Source organism: Lissotriton helveticus, chromosome 7 (assembly GCF_964261635.1).
Source record: "Lissotriton helveticus chromosome 7, aLisHel1.1, whole genome shotgun sequence".
Taxonomy (NCBI): Eukaryota; Metazoa; Chordata; class Amphibia; order Caudata; family Salamandridae; genus Lissotriton; species Lissotriton helveticus.
The window spans coordinates 634,271,020-634,290,582 of NC_136068.1; the positions used below are offsets into that span (position 1 = coordinate 634,271,020).

The 19,563-nt window shown below is 49.9% G+C and overlaps 1 protein-coding gene across 2 annotated transcripts in view; it reads left to right on the forward strand.

The window, feature by feature from the left end:
• The first annotated feature begins 279 nt into the window (after positions 1 to 279).
• Positions 280 to 19,563, forward strand: part of PKMYT1 (protein kinase, membrane associated tyrosine/threonine 1) — a 360,498-nt gene continuing 341,214 nt past the window's right edge. The window contains exon 1 of one of the 2 annotated variants that reach the window (XM_078652880.1): positions 280 to 505. The gene's annotated coding sequence lies outside the window, so the exon portion shown is untranslated. The remainder of the gene's footprint in view (positions 506 to 19,563) is intronic. The other variant, XM_078652879.1, reaches the window with a different exon arrangement.

Below are 19,563 nucleotides of genomic sequence, written 5' to 3' on the forward strand. Positions count from 1 at the left end.
TGAAACCCCCGAGGAATCGGGTTTTTGCTTGTACAAATCGGGAGGCGGGAGACTAGCCTTCAAATCGGTAGTCTCACGCCTGATTTTATTTTTCAGTGGTATTTATAATTTCCCATGAAGCGCCAGCAGCTGCCGAGCCTGCAGGGCTGGGTCGAATTCCTGTACAGGGTAGAAGGTGCTGTAGCCTGTAGGCGGGTTCATTGGGAGGGGCCCTCTGGTTGCGTCATGGCGTCAACGTAAGAATTGATGGTCTCTGTTTACGCGAGGTCTGATGTCGTGCGTGCTCGAGTCAGGAAGCGCTGCACTGCGCATGTGTGCACATAGGAAGTGAAGTATTGGGCATGCGCGACTTGTTGCTGTGTAACTTGAGCTGAAGGCGCCAGCTGGTGCTGCTGTGCCAGTGCCACTCGTGTGAGTCCTCGACTTGGGCGAACCCGCTAGCAGAACCGCAGCCTCCAGCACCGTCACTGAGACCCCCGAGGCAGCAGCCAACCGGTAGAATACGGTCGTTTCTTTCATCACACTTTCTTCCATTGGTTTTCTGTATTATTATTTAATCACATTTTTAATAATCATCCACCAGCCGATACGTTTCCTTTTGCCACACGGGTCACGTTTAACGATTCCATTTTTATGTGTTCTCTGCGTACGAACTGTCTCTCGTGTAGCCTGCGCCCCTCCCTCTGAGGGAAGTGAGCCCCAGCTCTGCTTGTGTTGGCGCCGGAGGAGAGTACGGAACAGCTGCCTCTCCAGCCCCTGAGCTCGGTGGGGTGAATGCTAAGTCCGCACATGTTCCATAGCACGGGAGGTGTGTACCAGCCCTGCCCTATCGGAGGGGTCCTGGTGAGAGCAAAGGTCCCAGGGTCCGACTGGGGTAGAAAACAGGCCCGGGCACCAAATTAAAAGTGGACCCGGGTCCCATTAGTGAATCTGATGGCTAAACAAGTGGCCCATGTTTGCACATTGGGTCACTTTTGAACGTGTTAAGAGACGCTGTGCGATGTCAGGTATAGAAGGTGCATGGATGTGAGATTGTTGCAGGTAACAAACCACAGGCGTGTCAAGGGGTGCCCTGTCTGCACACATCAGCATTTACCATGAGCCCAGGACCGTCACTGGTGTGGTACCCACCCTTCCATGCACAACACAAGCCAAGTGTCTATTCACCCTGGCTACTGCCAGCCTATAACACGTGTTCACATTGTTAAACGGGTGACTGTTACGTAACCCTCCCGTCATATGAGGGCAATGTTAGGTTATAGTAGTGGTCAAAATCGAGGGGAATGGGCAAACTGGGGATAATGGGTAGGGTGAGAGAAACGCAGATATATTCAAGCTGAGATGTAAGTGGGCAGACTGGAATATGGGCATACTGAAAGCAGACAACTCAATGGAGGACTTGCTGTCTGGTTGAAAGGTGGCAGGCTGAGAAGAAAGTGGTAACACACAGACTTGAAGGTGCTGGCTACAAAGAAGGGGTACAAAAGGGGGTGGTAATGGACGGAGCATCTGAACCAATCAAACACTCTCACACCCAGTCAAAAGATCTGGGTTTAATCCATCACCGTTCTTTAGCCCACTATGCCACCCCAGTTCAGACATGGCTATATGCAAATCAGTCTGACCCTGTGCCTCATGGGAACAGCCCAGCCCGAACTGTCAAGCCATGCCTTCCCTGGACTGGAAACAAGCTTCTGAGGACCGGTTTCTGGCATTGCAGCCGTCTTCAGCCGGCTTGCTTGAATCCAGTGGCAAAGTGAGCAAGGGACTCACGTCTGAGCATACCCTGCCACACTTATGGCGGCCAAAAGCAGGTACAAAAGGGGGTGGTAATGGACGGAGCATCTGAACCAATCAAACACTCACACCCAGTCAAAAGATCTGGGTTTAATCCATCACCGTTCTTTAGCCCACTATGCCACCCCATTTCAGACATGGCTATATGCAAATCAGTCTGACCCTGTGCCTCATGGGAACAGCCCAGCCCGAACTGCCAAGCCATGCCTTCCCTGGACCGGAAACAAGCTTCCGAGGACCGGTTTCTGGCATTGCAGCCGTCTTCAGCCCGGCTTGCTTGAATCCAGTGGCAAAGTGAGCAAGGGACTCACGTCTGAGCATACCCTGCCACACTTATGGCGGCCAAAAGCGGTACAAAAGGGGGTGGTAATGGACGGAGCATCTGAACCAATCAAACACTCACACCCAGTCAAAAGATCTGGATTTAATTCATCACCGTTCTTTAGCCCACTATGCCACCCCAGTTCAGACATGGCTATATGCAAATCAGTCTGACCCTGTGCCTCATGGGAACAGCCCAGCTTGAACTGCCAAGCCATGCCTTCCCTGGACCGGAAACAAACTTCCGAGGACCGGTTTCTGGCATTGCAGCCGTCTTCAGCCCGGCTTGCTTGAATCCAGTGGCAAAGTGAGCAAGGGACTCACGTCTGAGCATACCCTGCCACACTTATGGCGGCCAAAAGCGGTACAAAAGGGTGCTTGTTTCCGGTCCAGGGAAGACATGGCTTGGCAGTTCGGGCTGGACTGTTCCCATGAGGCACAGGGTCAGACTGATTTGCATATAGCCATGTCTGAACTGGGGTGGCCGAGTGAGCTAAAGAATGGTGATGGATTAAACCCAGATCAGTTGACTGGGGGTGAGTGTTTGATTTGCTCAAACGCTCCGTCCATCATCCCCTTTTGTATCGCTTTGTTCGCCCTAAGTGTGGCAGAGTATGCTCAGACGTGAGTCCCTTGCTCACTTGGCCACTGGATTCAAGATAGCCTGGCTGATGAGGATTATGAATCCGAAACCGGTCCCAGGATGCTTGTTTCCGGTCCAGGGAGGACATGGCTTGGCAGTTCGGGCTGGACTGTTCCCATGAGGCACAGGGTCAGACTGATTTGCATATAGCCATGTCTGAACTGGGGTGGCCGAGTGAGCTAAAGAATGGTGATGGATTAAACCCAGATCAGTTGACTGGGGGTGAGCGTTTGATTTGCTCAAACGCTCCGTCCATCATCCCCTTTTGTATCGCTTTGTTCGCCCTAAGTGTGGCAGGGTATGCTCAGACGTGAGTCCCTTGCTCACTTGGCCACTGGATTCAAGATAGCCTGGCTGATGAGGATTATGAATCCGAAACCGGTCCCAGGATGCTTGTTTCCGGTCCAGGGAAGACATGGCTTGGCAGTTCGGGCTGGACTGTTCCCATGAGGCACAGGGTCAGACTGATTTGCATATAGCAATGTCTGAACTGGGGTGGCCGAGTGAGCTAAAGAATGGTGATGGATTAAACCCAGATCAGTTGACTGGGGGTGAGTGTTTGATTTGCTCAAACGCTCCGTCCATCATCCCCTTTTGTACGGCTACAAAGAAGGGGCAGGCTAAGGTTAAATTGAGCAGACTGAGGGGAAGTGCGAATACCTGGGAGGTGGAGAAAGGGTTGTTTGGGGGAAGAGGGCAGGGTGAGATTGCAGTGGGCAAAAACAAGGGTAAACTGGGGTGCGGGGGAGAGAGAGGCGGGGGGATATAGGCAGACTGAATCAGAAGAGACTAAGCAAAAAAACACACTGGCTAATATTGCTCTGGGGCCTTTACCTGATGGCTTAAAATTGCTGCCCTTCTGGTTTAGGATCTATTTCAGGATACTGCTCCTTACTAGCATTTCTAAATGTGAACTGTGTTTTTAAACGACTTCAGCAGCACATTTTCTGTGCCACGGCTGACAGAGAGAAAACCTGCCATATTTAAAAGTATAAGAGCAAGCACTTTATTTAATTCTTGCAATACAGAGTTCTGTAAGAGTACCAAAGTGGTGTAGTGGGGTAACAAAGCAACTAGTAAATGTTAATAACTAGCTTTTAATTTGTGAATAAGGTAAGTGCAGGGCCCCAATTTTTTTCTTCATAGCAGCCTATCAGTCTAGTATAGTCTTGATTCCCCTTGCATACTCTTTTCTTCAACCTCTTGGCACTTTCTGGCTCTTTATCTCAATCATGCAGGTACTTTTTCGTCAATGTTTTCTTCCACCCTAACAGTTCTCCTTGCTTTCTCATCCTCTGTTTCCTCTTTGCTGCCTATTCCCTCATGGTCTGGGTCAAAGAGATATGATATAAAATCAGATTCACGCCTTGTCTATTAATTGACCCAGTTCCTCTTAAAACAATAGGTATTAAAACTATGGAGTCCAAGATAGCTTGTGTAGCTAATGGACTAACACGTGACCTAGAGATCCGTGAGCTGTGTATGCTTCCGGTTCAGAGTTGGAGGTCTGAGTGTAATTGAGTTGGTAAAAGCATGTATCATTCATGCATGAAGGCAGTCCAGATTGTACATGCTCCTTAATGGCGGGGTTATTATTTGCAAAAGTATGTGAATAGAAATATTTTTAAGTGGAGGCGGCTACAGTTATTGGATTCTGGTTCATGGGCATGGCCCTGTTCGGCCCTCGGTTTATGTAAATGTGCAGGCCCCCTGTAAGTAAAGTAACAGCGCCTGAGCTGAGCTCTACATTGCAGTCACAGTCTGCGCAAAGTTTAGTTCAGCGTTATTGAGACTGGCTCGGGCTCCGCGTTGGGGCCTCTCTCATCCTAATGCCCTCCCATTTCTGGTGCTTTGCAGCCGTTTTAAGAACTTCTAAGAGTTTCTGGTTGCTCAAATGGGTGTAATTTCTGATATTTATGTTTCTCATTTCTTCATTGCTTGATTTCGCTTGCTAGAAAGTGTCGCTCTATGTTGCTGAATATCAATCATAATTATAGTGTAATTATTAAAATGTTACACATTAGCTGATTGGGCGTAGCTTGCAGAGGACCATTCTTTTGCACTCTCTTGTTCTGTAGTTTATGTGTACACTTCAAAAGTAATGAGGTTACTAGATTACTCAGGATCTTCGGGACACCATTTTCTAGTCCTCTGCTTGTCTTTAATAAACACAATGTGTTCTAGAAGTTGTAGTCCTGGGTTATTGAAACATATTGGAAAGATGCTACAGAAGCTGTACTTTAATGTGGTGCCGCTGATGGCACAAAATCACCTGATAATCTACGTAATTGGCTCTTGACCTGGGGACACTACTCTATCGTACTTATCCATGAGGGTGTGTGATCCCTGCAGTGGTGGTGGCCAGGGTTAGACACAGCATGTAACCATTTTTACGTGATATTGGCGAAACAGTTGCACAGTTTCGGAGCAAAGAATCTGTCGCCTGTGCCTCCTCCACTTTAACTAAAAGGGTCGGATATGACCTGTGCAGACACTACAGTTCAATCTCCTGAGCGTACCTCAGGAATAATACGATTGACCTTGGGATAAGACACAAGGTTGTGGAGGAGCTTGCCGTTCTTATCCCCCCACCCATAAATGCGAGCCACCGACTAGCGCCAGAGCATTTTGGCCGATTCAAGAGAGATTTGGATGATCTCTTCGCGAACCGCTGCTAACTGCCGTGAAGAATCCTCCAGCCCGCCAGAGAGTTGGGCAGCTTCCAGCCGTGTCGCCCGGGATTCCAACTATGCGAGTTGGGCCGTCTGTTCCGATCGTTTCGCGTGGACCAATCCTCTGGCCACTCCTCGGACGACATCATTGCCCGCCTCCCACAGCATCCCCACAGAGGGAACCGAGCCCGCATTGTGGAGAAATAGTGATTGAGTTCTTGGCCAAGCAATTCCACTAACTCCAAGTCCTGCAAGAACCAGGCGTTCAACTGCCAGACCGCTCGTGGACCCTACGAAGAAAACCCCAGCCGGATGGAGAAAGGAGAATGATCTGATATCCCCCTGGGCAGGATCTCGGCGCTGGAGACCAGCCGGCATCAGGAGGAGTTCCATGCGGGAGTGAGTATGGTGGGACGCTGACGTGTACTGATCAGCTGACGTGTACTGATCAGCTGACGTGTACTGATCCGCACGGGGGTTCCAAAACCGCCACACGTCAAGGAGTCCCAAGGCTGAGGTCCAGCTGGACAGGGATTTGGCCGAGATAACTCGGGCCTCGGACGGGGTCCCCGTCGTATCACACAGGGTCTGCATAACTGCATTAAAATTTCCCCCAACCACCGTAAGACCCTGCGGGAGGGAGGAAATCACTTGTGTGATATGGCGGAGTGTTGAGGGCAGGGGGAACGTGAAGGCTCAAGAGGTTTAGGGGGAATGTAAAGGCTCAAGAGGTTTAGGGGACACCCCTCCATAGAACCAGAGGCCGCCACATAGCGGCCCTGTACATCTGTCTCGGCGGCAGCCAGGGTACAGGGAAGGCCCTTCTTAAGTAAGATAGCCACACCCTGGGAGCCCCGTGTGAAGCCGGTGTGTCTCTTGAAGGAAGAGGATGTGCGTGTGGCGGTGGGCAGCTCGGAGGACAGCCGTGTGTTTAATGCGGTCCAAGAGGCCATTGACATTCCAGGAGAGGATGTGGATTGGCCTAGTGAGTGTATGTCATCAGAAGGGATAGGATGGGGAGGGACGGGTAACCACAGGGGACCACACCCAGCCGGAGGAGGGTATCCACCCAAATGTAGGCCCAGAGATGGGGCAGTGGAAATGATGATCTGTTCGGCAATGGTGAAGGCCCAGGGAGAAGAGGGGGAAAGACTGCCCGCAGCCGTTCCTGAAGGCGGCCAAAAATAACAAAGTCGTGGAGGCAATGAGCTGCGTGTCAGCTGTGGACCTGTCCGTGAGAAAGGGCTACTAAGGAGAACTGCAACCAGCGACGCAAACAGCGGCTCGTAGGCAGCTAAAAATAACAAACTGTTGGGAGACAACGGCCCCCCCCCCAACTCCCCCCACCCTACACTTCTGAAGCGGAAGCATCTGTCGCCCCGTAAAGCCCCAACCGCTAACTACCCCTCTAAGAGGCTAATCACTAATCTAAAACGGTTAGCAAGAAAAACCAAACCAACAGGAGCGTGGCTAAAGAGGACCCCCTCCATGTCTACGGATGAATGCCCACAGCTGAAAAAACAAAATGCACAAAGCGTTAACATAAGATGAACATGATGAAGCAACCCGGCACTGCTTGGGAAAGGTGGACATCTGATTGGGCCATCCAGTGGAGCCGGGCAGGACCTCGCTCATAAGGTCAAGAGCAGACCGTTGTGGACAGGCGAGACAAGTGAAATGCAAATCGACCAGTCTGCAGCGTCAGTTACACTTCCTCCTCACCCCCAGAACCACGGATAACTGGCTCCCAGACTAGTCTGAGTATGACAAGGCCATCCGCAGATTCACACTCGACCCAGGGATACTTCCCATCTCAATCAGAGAGGGGGCTGTGGTGGAGGAAGAGGCTCTCTGATTCGTGGGTTGAGTCTGGGCCCGTCGGGACTGCCCCCCGGCGAGCGGGAACCTCCTCCCCGGCGGCTACCCCGTCTGCGAGATCTGGTTTGACGCCTCTGAGCCTTGGGCGCCTCGTGTGCCGGCTGCACCGACGGTTTCCGGGCAGGGGAGGGGGCCGCACCAGGCAGGAGTGGACGTTCCTCCGTGAGCCAGGTCCATGCCGCTTGTGGGGTGTCAAAGAAAAATGTATTGCCCTGGAAGAACACCTTGAGACGCGCTGGGAAGAGGAGGCCGTAGCGAAGTCCCATAGCCTTGAGTTTTTGCTTGACCTCATCGTAGGACCGGCGCTGAGTCTGTACCTCTCTGGAGTAATCCGGTAAGACCATGATTTTAGAGTTCTGGAAGAGCAAAGGACCCAGCTCACTGGCCATCCCCAGAATTGCGTCTCTGTCCTGGAAATTGAAGATTCGAAGGATGATGGGACGAGCCGGGGCTCCAGGAGGGGGTTTAGGAGCGTGAGAGCGGTGAGCCCGTCCCGCCGCGAACCAGGGGGAGAGTTTTTCTCTTTGGGCATCCATGAGCGGACCCAGGCCTCAATGAAGGTGTTGGTGTGGCCCTTCTCCACCCCCTCCGGAAATCCCAGGAGGCGCAGGTTGTTTCTTCGGGCCCTGTTATCGGCGTCCTTGGCCCTGCGGTGCAAATCCGAAGTCTGTGTCTGTAGGCGGGCCACCTGGGACTTGGACGCCCACGTCATCCTCCACCATGGAGATACGGGATTCCGTTTTCGCAATGCGCACTGTGGCATTCCGGAAGTCTTTCCGAATCAGGGCCACGTCCACCCTACTTCCCCGATCTTACTTTCCACCGAGGCCTGGGAGGCGCTTATCGCCTGTAGGATATTGGGGAGGTCTCCCTCGGTGGCCCCAGGGACAGGCGGAAGCCCAGCCCCAGGATCTCGGCCAGACATGGTGAATTGGTCCATCTTCGTTTGAATCGGGGGTCTGCGTGTTGCGATTCCTACCCATGGCTCCGAAGAAGAGAGGGGGGACCAGCACGCGTACACCACCCGACACGGTGGCCATATGCCCCCACACCAACCACAGCATAGCCCCCGATTCCCAGGCAGCAGGGAAGTGCAGACCGACACAGCAGCAAGCTCGGGGCAGGGCGAGGAGCTCCTGCGGCTATGGGAGTCAGCGCGCCCCACGGCTCAGGTAACCACGTAGGCGATGAGGGGGCCACACTGCGCCGGGGCCCGCAACTCGCTCCAGGAACAGCAATACAGCCACGGGCCAGCTGCCCCGCCTAGCCCAGTGGAGGCAGCAGCTCCGCACACCTCCAGCCCCACGTGCTCCAAGGCACACAGTAGGCAAGAGGGCACTCAGCAGGGGGTCCACACAAATGCGGGAGTGAGGCGCGCAGGCTGCACCCCAGTCCATGCAGGACCTCCAATCTCAGGGGGCAGGACAAAAACAGCCACTCGGGGAAGGCGTGGGATCTACAAGGCCGCAGGTCAGATCAGGGAGCCAGGCCGTCCACTATCCCCCAAGCAGAGGGGCCGACGTCGCAGCACCATACGGGAGTCCAGTTCTTTATCCCCGCAGTCGTCCCCTCATCCACACCGGCTGTCTCCACGCAGACAAACCCAGGGTGGGTTGGGGGGGGGAGCCCCCTCACACTGCCACCAGCACACCGCCTCAATAATTAAGGGCCCCACTCACCGGGTCGCCGCCAGGGGCGCGGGCCGTCTCCAGAGGCCTCCCAGGCCGGGAGCCGGGGCCTCACTCTGCAGGGGGCCCGTCGTGACGACGTCTCAGGCCGGCGCGGGTACCCCGCCAGCGGGCTCGCAGCTGCTACCCACAGAGGCGAAGACGTCCGTTTCTCTCTCCCCGGGCAGCCAGCACCGCATGCAACAAAGCGGGTGCGTCACTGGGGGGCCGGGTGTTAGCTGCCAGTCAGTGAGGGAGACAAGGGACAAAGTCCAGCGGCAGGCTTGTAGCCACCCCCGATATGGCGGCCGTCTCCGTGAACACTCCGCAAGTGGGGCCCAGGCCGCCCAGCGCTACATGCAGTGAGGCGGCCGGGCGCTGGCAGCCGCACGTGAGCGCAAGGGGCAGAGTCCAACAGCAGCAGTTCAGCAGCCATGAAATCCGCAGGGGGGTCCCAACAGCCTGCGCTGCAGGGAGCATGATGTTGCGCCTGGAAGGAAACAATGCCCTACTCCTTCTCCCGAGGCCGCTGGGCACCGCACACAGAGTAGCGGCCGCGCCAGCGGCGGTATGTGAGCCAGCGATGGAAACAGGAAGCGCAGTCCTGCACCCGTCCGGGTCTCCAACCACCGCGTCGAGGAGCCCCGCAGCTCCTGGGGCCAAGGGAGAACAAAGGTCACAGATTGGGGGCCGCCATGTTGTCCAAGCTACTCGGCAGGCCGGCTCACAGCATCAGGGGGTCCCGCTGCAGAGATTTATAATCCCAGGCCCTCCGGCGGGTCACTGTGTCTGGTAAGAAGCAGGATTTGGATTCTGATGGCTCGCTGTGGGCTAGGATTCTGGGCGGATGGTGGAGGGGTCCCGGAGCACTCTTAGAGTGTGTCCACCATCTTGGCTTGGCAAGCCACGCCCCGAGGTTGCAGTTTTACTAGCTTTTTGCTGCAGTACTGGGTGAGATTAATTTCAAGCATTTATTCTGACCATGTCCAATACGTGCATTTATAAAAGGAACACAGAAATTCAGAAGCATGTCTGCTGTCCTGTCGCTGCCTTTTTTGACTTTACAGAAACTTCAAATATTTTTTTCTAAAAAAGTTTACTATTTTGTTTGATAGTGAGATTAATAGCAGAACCCTTGTGTTATGTATTAGACTACAATGGATACCTTGTCACGTCCTCCGTTTAACTGGCTGTTGAAGAAATAGTGGAGATTCTTCACTAATTTATCAGGCGGCCAGGACAATAAAAAAAAATCTATATTTTATTTTATTTTATGTTATCCGTTGGAACATAGGTATCCAGGTGAGCCATAACGAGTTTCCAACTGAAAACTAGCTTTGGAAAAGCAATATGTCTTGCCTATGTGAAGGCTATTAGCTTTGCCAATGTATTTTTAGCCATGTTGAAGATCAGCATGGCTAAAAGTTATAACAAAAAAATATACAAACTTATTTTTAGCTTCCTGCATCATAGCAGATTTGTTTTTTAAATCACTTAATTATAGTTTGTTTTGTTATAATGCTTAGTCCTGCTGCACAGCAGACCCGCTGCTCTACAACATGGCTTAACGACATTGTCAAAAGCCAATAGCTCTCGCATAGGCAAGACCTATTGACTTTACTAATGCTTGTTTACAATTGTGACTTTGACATACAGATGTGTAGTCTGTTTATTGCTATGGGGCAGAGGTCTTCAAACTTTTTTGCACTGAGCAGAGCAACACTGGCACAGCAAGTGTGCACTGGTCTCTTAATGCAAGAAAGTAAGGGTATTAAAATAGCTACAATCCTGCAGCACCAATGATACCTATACCTCTAGAACACAGGCTGTCTACCCTGCCCTTTCCCCCAGGCCATCACTTCTAGACCTGATACCCAAAGCCCGTTCTGTTTGCAGCAAGAGTTCAAGAAGAAACATGCCTTCCCACACCAGTGTGCCTGATATCCTAAATATATGCACATTTGTACAATTGGTTCATCACCAAATATAAAGGCTGCCTTGTAGTCAGTATAGACTTTAATTGATGGAGACACTTGAAGCTTCATAGTGAGAAATATGTATTCATTTTGAGACGTAATATAAAGGCAGTATCAGCAGAGATTTGTAGTGTGTCCTTTTAAATGACACTTACATGTGTGCATTAGATACAGTCTGATAATTTATTACAACATTGTATATTTTTAAAAAGCATGTTTTATATTAAATACATTTTGCAGAAGCCTATGTAACACAATTTTAAAATGATGACATTCACAGTGCTTTGTGTCACAGGCTCAGACCTCATAGCATTCTAAATTTTAAAAAGTCACTGCACGAATCGGGATTCAATTCTGACTCTTGTCACGCATACACAGACATCTGTAGTGATCATATTAACCAGCAGAGTTTCAGAACTTAAAAGTGTACATTTCCCATCCATTATTTGAACTTGCATTTACTTTTTAATTTAAGGTGTGTGCCTGGTACTTCATATGTGGTAAACTGAAGGTGAAAGCAACAACAAACTGCAGAATATTTTGTTCTTTATAGCCACGTATTTGACCCTTTCTCTACCCTCACTGTCCCTAGGGCATCAAATATTACAATCCCCACACTTTTTTTTTTTTACACTTAAACTGCTGCATGCAAATGAAGACAGCCTGAAGTGCCACTGGCGCATTTCTAGACTATCTTCATTTACAGGTAAATGCATGTGAATATGCTACCCCTGGTAATACAGCAACGGACTCCCAGGAAGGCGCGCCCCACAGTTTGAAGAGCTCTGCTGTACATTAATGTTGAACTACTTCACAGAACCAAACCACTGCAGGTCATGACACCTAGTGCCTACTTGATTCTCCAAGATGATGAAAAATGTCACGTGTACTACAGTTTAATGATGCTAAATGGTGTTTCAGAATCAAATGCAGGCCTCTATTATTTATTATGCCTAGTACATTATCAGTAAACTGAAGAGTGGCTATTTCTGTACCACAGTCCAGTCTAAAGTCAGATTCGTTGTCTCCAAGCAAGCTGTTTTCTAAGGTTACGTTGTTTAGTTGGGGAAGAGGTACAGTTCTTTGTGGTTATTCCCAGAAGCTAGAGTCCAGTTATGAGAGGACTTGTTGAGATCTATTTTGTTGGCACCGGGTTTTTTCAAGAGAGCATTACCCTGTCTTGATCTTAGGCTCTTTGGGAATACCCTTTGAGAAATGAATACTCAGCCAGTGTTGACCGCTTCATTTCAAGGCTTGTTTGACCAATGGTGCATTTATTGGGGCTCCAGTGAAACTTTGTTTCAGACATGAGGCATTTTTTTGTAGATCCACCAACAATGGTTAGGAGAGATTGTACCAGGTTATTGTTGTAATACGTTTGTTGGCTTGGACCTCGTTTTTTTTTTTTGGGTTTGGGGAGAAGAGAGTATATCTGCTAGGCTTACGTTGTATGTTTTGTCAACAAATAAATCTAGCATTTTGTAGACATTTTTAATATACATAATCTAATTGTGCAAGTTGCTGAGTGTGAAGCATGCCCCAGGAGCTTGACATTTCTTTTTTGGGCCTACTCTTTTGGCATCCCACTCGGTCTTAGAAGGACATGAGCATATAATTGTGCTGTTGTAGTGGTTTCTTGCAGCATGTAGTTTTAGATGCCGACTTTGGTAGGCTGTTTGCTGTTTTACTATAAATATCTTGAGAGATTTCCTTTTAGTTTAACCTCGAACCAAATGGCGGACAGTTTTGCCTTTTCTTTTCTTCCAGGTGAGTGCGGCAGTTCATTGATAATCTTTCAAGTTTGGTAAAAGATGGTATGTTAATTAATTTCCCAAATATTTCCATCCTGAGTAAGGTAATCCATCAAGGGATTTTGAATCTGCAGTGTTGCACGCTTTTTAATAGGTCTGACTACTGTCTGGGTTTTACGTTGGCCTGCATGTGTTATAAGAGAAAATGGGATGTGGTGATAATAAAATTAGTTAATTTGAACAGGATCCTGGTTAGGAGTCTGCCATTATAGACCAGACTTGGTCTAGCATTGATACTTGTTAGGTCTTGCGCCTAGCGTTGCACTGCGCAGCATTGCTCGTGCAGCGCGAGACATTTAGTAGGTGAATAACTGGGTATCAAGCTGACCTAGGAATCGCATACGCTTGTGTGTGTGCGATTCGTTTTGTGGTACGCGATTGGCCTTCGCGTGCGTATTTTTATAAAAGACTGCGCGCTATTGGCCAAAGGCGGTTGCATTGCTCCGCTTGGTGCGCGTAATAGACATCAATAGGCCATGGGTGGAGCAATGCGCCCGCCTTTGGCCAATTATGAAACACAAAAGGAATCGCACACGCATGAGCGTGTGCGATTCCTAGGTCAGCTTGAATACCACGTTTTCCTGACATGGCCGAAACTGGTCAATCACATTCGAATGTAAGCCCTATAAAGAGATGAATATTGGAGCCCACTGTGAGCGGGAGGTGGGAATGTGCGTTGTACAAAGCTTTCAGAACGGCATATTTTTGGCATTTTATTTGCCGCAAGCAGACTTACCTCCAGGTTGGTGTCAGCGGGTGTGGAGACGGTCACACTTCGGCGCTATCCGTCGAGCAGCTAGCTGGGTTTCCACAAGGCTGCATCGCTAGGAATCCGTTGCCATCCAAGAAGCCCAGCGCTCGGCAGTGATCGTAAGAGAACTTTCCATGGCTGCCGTAGTGTGCACTGTACCTACTTCGCTCGGTCGCCCCGGGGGATGTTAAACTTGGCGCCCACATTTTCCAACGCCGGTTCTCGTCCATTGGGCACCCAGCGGAGCCCTCTTCTTTCCTGCTGCTCCCGAGCTGGGTACGACAGCCACAGCCGAGCCTTCGTGCACTCTGCGAATCACAACTTCCAATTCTGGTGGGTCAGAGTCGCAAGCTCCCTTTCGATTTGCAAAAGGGTGTGGCTCTTTTGCTGCACAGGTAATTGTAGTCAAGAGAAGATCCCATTTGATGAGTTTCACCACCACAGTGGGCTGATGGGATTAAGTCCTTTAGGGATCTCTCTGACCAAAACTTTTTAGTCTGTTGCCGTTTGATTTGTTGTTCTTTAGACCAACAGGTTCTTGTTTGTTATAGTATGCAGAGTCACGGTTCCCATGAATTAATGCGTTGATGATGCAATGCGTTTTAAAGCGCAGTTTGAACCAGGGGGTTGCTTCAGTGCGGTCTAATTGCAGGTTAGCGATGTGTCCGGACTGTGGGGATGGAGGGACTCCAATTGGGGTCAGTTTGGTATTCGGTTGAAGCGCCGCACCTGAGCCTGCCCCATGGAGGGCAGTGGGCAGACCATGGGTTTTGCTGCCAGCAGGCACTCGGCTTCTGGGACAAGTACCAAGACTGTTTGGTGGTACGAGTTATGCAAACAGTTGATGTACACCAGATAGGTACCCCCTGTTATCACGGAGCACTGACCACACACACCGCGAACACACCTGCGCTCATTCCAGATTCCGGTGCCCAGCAATGGTGCCAGGTCCCGGGCATTCCGCGCCAAAGCGATGCAGGTGGCACTGGTCCGGCTCGGTGGCAGTGGGGTGTCTGGCTTTGATTTCCTTCGAGTCAGTTTGGAGTCTCCTTTGGGCTTTCCCGGGGCACTGTCCTGATGCCGGAAGCTCCCACTCTGGGGTCGTCTCTGTACCCCGTGCTACTTGTCCCATCACGTGTTCCATGTAAGGTGTCCGCTTTTCGGTACACTTGTGCACGCCCGTCATGTGTGCTTATTTACAGTGTGCCTTAAAGCAACAAAGACGTTGTAGCGCCACCTACATTCGAACCCGATCCCAGGAGGTTACACCGATAAGACGGCAAGTGCACGTTCTCGTGCGATTGCCAGGTGTCCGTGCACTACGGATGAGAGCTAGAGTTCTTGCATGGCACAAACTTTCGTGCTTTGCCAGCCGCCCTTACACTTGTCCGTGCATGGTGGCACCGGCACCTCTGTGTTCAGTAGTTATGGACGTGCCGTTACTCGTGGCATGCCACACCCTGCACGCCACAGTTGCGCCTGTGTGCACAGCTGTGTCGGACTCGCGTCCATAGTGTGACTTCTGGGAGCAGCTTCCAGAAGAATCTTGCGCGAGGTAACAGACTGCCGCTATTGAACTCCCATGTATGAATAAATGGCCGCTGTCCAGCTGCTGTGGTTACACATAAACATCAAAAACTCCAGCAACGCCACAGCCGAAGCCATTGTCGCTGCTGAGCGCCCAGTTCAGATTTTGTAGCACCGACCACGGATATAGCTCTTCGGGGTCTTATTCCAGCTACGTAGCACCTGCCACTGCTCTCACAGTCCAAGTCCCAGGTCCCAAGCTCACGCCACTGATGTAATCACTGCCAAGGTCACTGTCTACACCCTAGTTCTGCAGATAGTGCCACGGGTGGAGCTACTGTCACCACTAGTGAAGCCACAGCCACCAATAGACCATGGCTCGCAGTGGCGCACGCGCACCACTCGCGGGCTTGTTTAAATTGTGGAGTGACATCTTTGAGTAGTTATTGTTTAAGAAACAATTACCGTGATCCACAAAAAATATACTCATTGGTTAATACAGACATTGAGGCAAAGAAACACTTTTCGTTTCTCGTGTTATTTTTGACATCTTTACACAAAGTTTTTGAAGAATGCCAAGCACCGGCGGCCTGTGGTACGGTGGCTGTGCAGCACATTGCCGTGCCCACTGCCATTATTTCTCGCTTTTACTAAACAAGGCAAAGCTTTGCGGAGAAATAAGTACCGCTTAGAAGCTGCCAGCGAGGAATTTCATATGCCATGAATAAAATGAGCAGCTGTTTCATGCAAATGAAAATGAAAGCCAACCCGTCGCAAGTGCTGTTTTGGCGGGCTCGTGGACATGGTCTGTGGGACTTCAATGGGCGTGTGAAGCGTACTGTGCGCGCATGCCATTTGACCGTAAAAAGCTTTGTGCGTCGCAGACAGCCCTCAGGTTCTGGCTGCCACCGTCCTCTGCGTCATGGCGGCCGTTCAACATGTGCCGGTGTTGATAGCAGCGAGATGCCAAGAGTGCCCTCGCGCCGCCCCACGCCCAGCAGGGGCATTACTGACTTGTTTTTGTTCCATTCAGGAATGCTGGCCATGGATGCCAACCATTAAAACAAGCATTGGCATAGCCAATAGGTCTCGCATTTGGGACCTTATAAGTATTTAGTTATGCAGTCCCAAAGGCGAGACCTATTGGCTATGCCAACGCTTTTTTAACGAAACGTTGGTACACCCCACCTTCTTACTTCTCAGTTCAAGGGTCCAATTTTAACCACTCGGAGGAAGGATGTAAAGCTTTAAACCATGGACTGCAGGTCGGTGCTCAATAAGACCTGTCATTTAGGCTTATCTTCTGGTCCTTTTATCTCCTGATGGGAACTGGAATAAACACGGTGAACCTGTTAGTCGCGTTGTTGTCTAGGATCATCTTCCTATTGCCTGAGCGGCTCGTGAAGTTTTGTGGAGTGGACGCGCCATTAGTTTGGGTGAGTGCTGGCGTCCTCTGGGGAACACTGGAGCAGTGGGCTTGCCTTGCCCTTTTAATGCGACAAACGTGGGCACCATTTCTTTCACCCTTAAGACCCCGGCGCCAGGCCTTGACCATGAGCTGGCAGTGGCTGTACACCTCACGCGAGGTTTCTGTGAGCAGCAGCCCCTCATCCGCGCGGCTAGAGTCCCCCTGGTCGTCTGTCACGAGCGGTGACACAGAGCATCCACAGAGGGTCCCAGGAACTCCAGTGTTAACAGTAAGGTGGCACTGAATAAATAAATGAACAAAATTATAGCTCAGCTAGGAAACGGGCATGATTCCAAAGTCAAATGGGACCCAAAGAACCCCAGAACTTAATATAATGTCGCACACTGAATGCATGAATGAATGATTCAATTCGTAGCTCTTCAACTCTACAGGGTAAGCCACAGGCAGGGTCCGAAGTCACGCAGGGCCTAAAGTACGGCAGCACCAAAAGTACGGTCACATTGAACGCAAGGATTAATCTGCTTGTAGATCAAAGCTGTAGATGGTAAGCCATCTCTGCGTTAACCACACTCTTTTTTTGCCTTTCATTATATCCACACTGGACTCCTTCCAATGTATGCTAGCATATGTAAATTGCGATTCTCCTATTAACATGACCAGAGAATCTGGATTTCATTAAAGTCACGGAGGCTGACATTATGCATTATCCTTTAATAGCAACTCACAGCAGCCGCACTACATCATAAAGGATGAAGTTCTAGAGTAAACACTGAACAAAGGATGTATCCAGGAGATGATCTGCCTCTTTTAAAAGAATCGCAGCAGGGAAGAACTTCATAAACTGAGAGATCCAGGTAGCAGGAAAGAACTTCATAAACTGAGAGATCCATGTAGATCTTGAAAACATCATGGAAGAAACTTCAGCAAGTCAAAGGCCAGACGGTTAAACGGAATTGCCTGAAAGAAAGAAAAGTTTAAGAACCAAGAGCCGGAAGAGCTAAAGATCTCATCACAATTAGAATAGGCATAAATCATAGATTAAAAAACAATTGAAGCAATCGATAAGTTCATAAGAAACATATCAAAAGATGTAATAAGTTCATAAAAGACCTATCAAAGTTGTAAAAGGGAGGAGGGAGGGATAATGTCAGCATCCGTGTCTTTAATGAAATCCAGATTCTCTGGTCATGTTAATAGGAGAATCGCAATTTCATTACAAGACCGGAGGCTACATTATGCATGTTCGTAGCCCCGAAGGACAACATCAGACATATGCTCGATAGGTTTGCAATAATGACGAGCAAAGGTGTTAGCATTTGACCAGTCAGCAGCTTTCAGGATATCATCCAACTTACCACCTGACCAGAACGATTTACTGGCCATAGCTCCTCTAATAGAATGTGCTTGAAACTTAGAGAGGTCGATACCAGCAAGGTTCATGGTAGACTTAACCCATCTAGCTATAGAGGTGGATGAAACAGGTTTAAAAGGTTTCACAAAAGAAACTAAAAGTTGATTTGCATCATTAGGGCGTAGGAGAGTCATCCTAGCGTCATACTCTTTCATACAAGCAACCACACAAAGTTTAGGGAAACTGTCAAAACGAGGATAAAAGATAAAATCTGACATGGTTTTAGTTCTTGTTAGTAATTCAAACTTTTTTTTTTTTTTTTTTATTTTTTTTTTTAAAAAACCTTTATTGAGAGACAGGTATCAGTACAAGCGCAGGCCTACAACCACAGGGGCCGGCCGCAAAATCAGGAGAGTCAAAAAGGAACAACATCAATGTGTACGGTAGGATGAATACAGGATAGACGTGTAATGAAATCGTTGCACAGTAAGCGCCAGGATAAGAGAGGTTCATTTTATGATGTATAGAGGAGGCAGAAGCCATATCTACCAAAGTGTCATGCAACATACACAGAAAAAGAGGGGGGGGACGAGAGGGATGCAGCCCCCTACGCAATCAAATAACCACAGTAGGGCGAAGCCCAGAGACCTCCGATGCCCGTCAAAGGTTCAAAAATAAAGGACAAACCGTAGCGAACAAATAAATGGGTCACCACATAGACCGCCCTCCCGCCCCGAAAAAGGAGAAAGTGTAGACACTTACGAAACGAAGGAGAAAGCACAAAGGGACATAGCCCACCCCCTAGAAAGAAAGCAAAGAAGGGACCATAGAAGAAAACAAACTAAAATAACAAACACCCCCCCCACCCTACATCACTGTAATGGCTATGGCCTACCCCACTAAACAGCGTGCCTGTCGCCCAGAGTCACCCGAAATATAGAAGAAAGAGAAAGGGAATAATAACGAAAGGGAGAAAAGAGAAAGGGATAAAAGGAGAGGAAAAAGAGGGAAGAGAAGAGGAGAGAAGAGAGGAGGGGAGCCAGCGATCGAGATACAGAACACCACCCCACCCGCAATAACGGATCACTAATCGAGGTCAAAAAGGATACTGAGAAAAGCCTACATAAAGGATGAAAACAGGAACTGTCCAAATGATGAGGCACGGAGATGCCATTTAACAAAACAAAAGTCCCGCAGGCTCCCAGGCACGATCACCCCTGTCCACTTCTATGAAAAGCAGAGCTGCCAGACCCCGCCACGGCCAGGAAACAGCATGATACAGTGGGTCCATACCAGTCAGGGAAAGCAAGTGGGATCCTCGCGGAACACCGTCCCGGCGAACAAGAAGCAGTCAGGAAAACTCGGCAGCAGTCAGAATGCAATAGTAACCCAAAGATCCACGTGGCCAAGCACAAAATCCGGGCTGTCCAGCACAAAGCAAAGAAATCAGGATGTAGGAGACACTGCAGCATCGGCACCGGGTTCACTTGATCCCATGGAATCGAACACCCAGCCGGATATCCCAGCAGAGCAGCTGGAGAAGTCTCGACAATACCAACTCGGGGAGACGACACCGCGTCACAAAATGGCTGAGCAACCATGGCGGCGATCCGCAACTCCAAGTCCCGGCATTTCAAGGACAGGTCGATCCGCAGAGCACCCAGGGCGAACAAGACAGCACTCCGTGCAGGGGCCGCCCGAATCAAACGAGGTCTGGGGAGAGCAAATGCAGCAACGTCC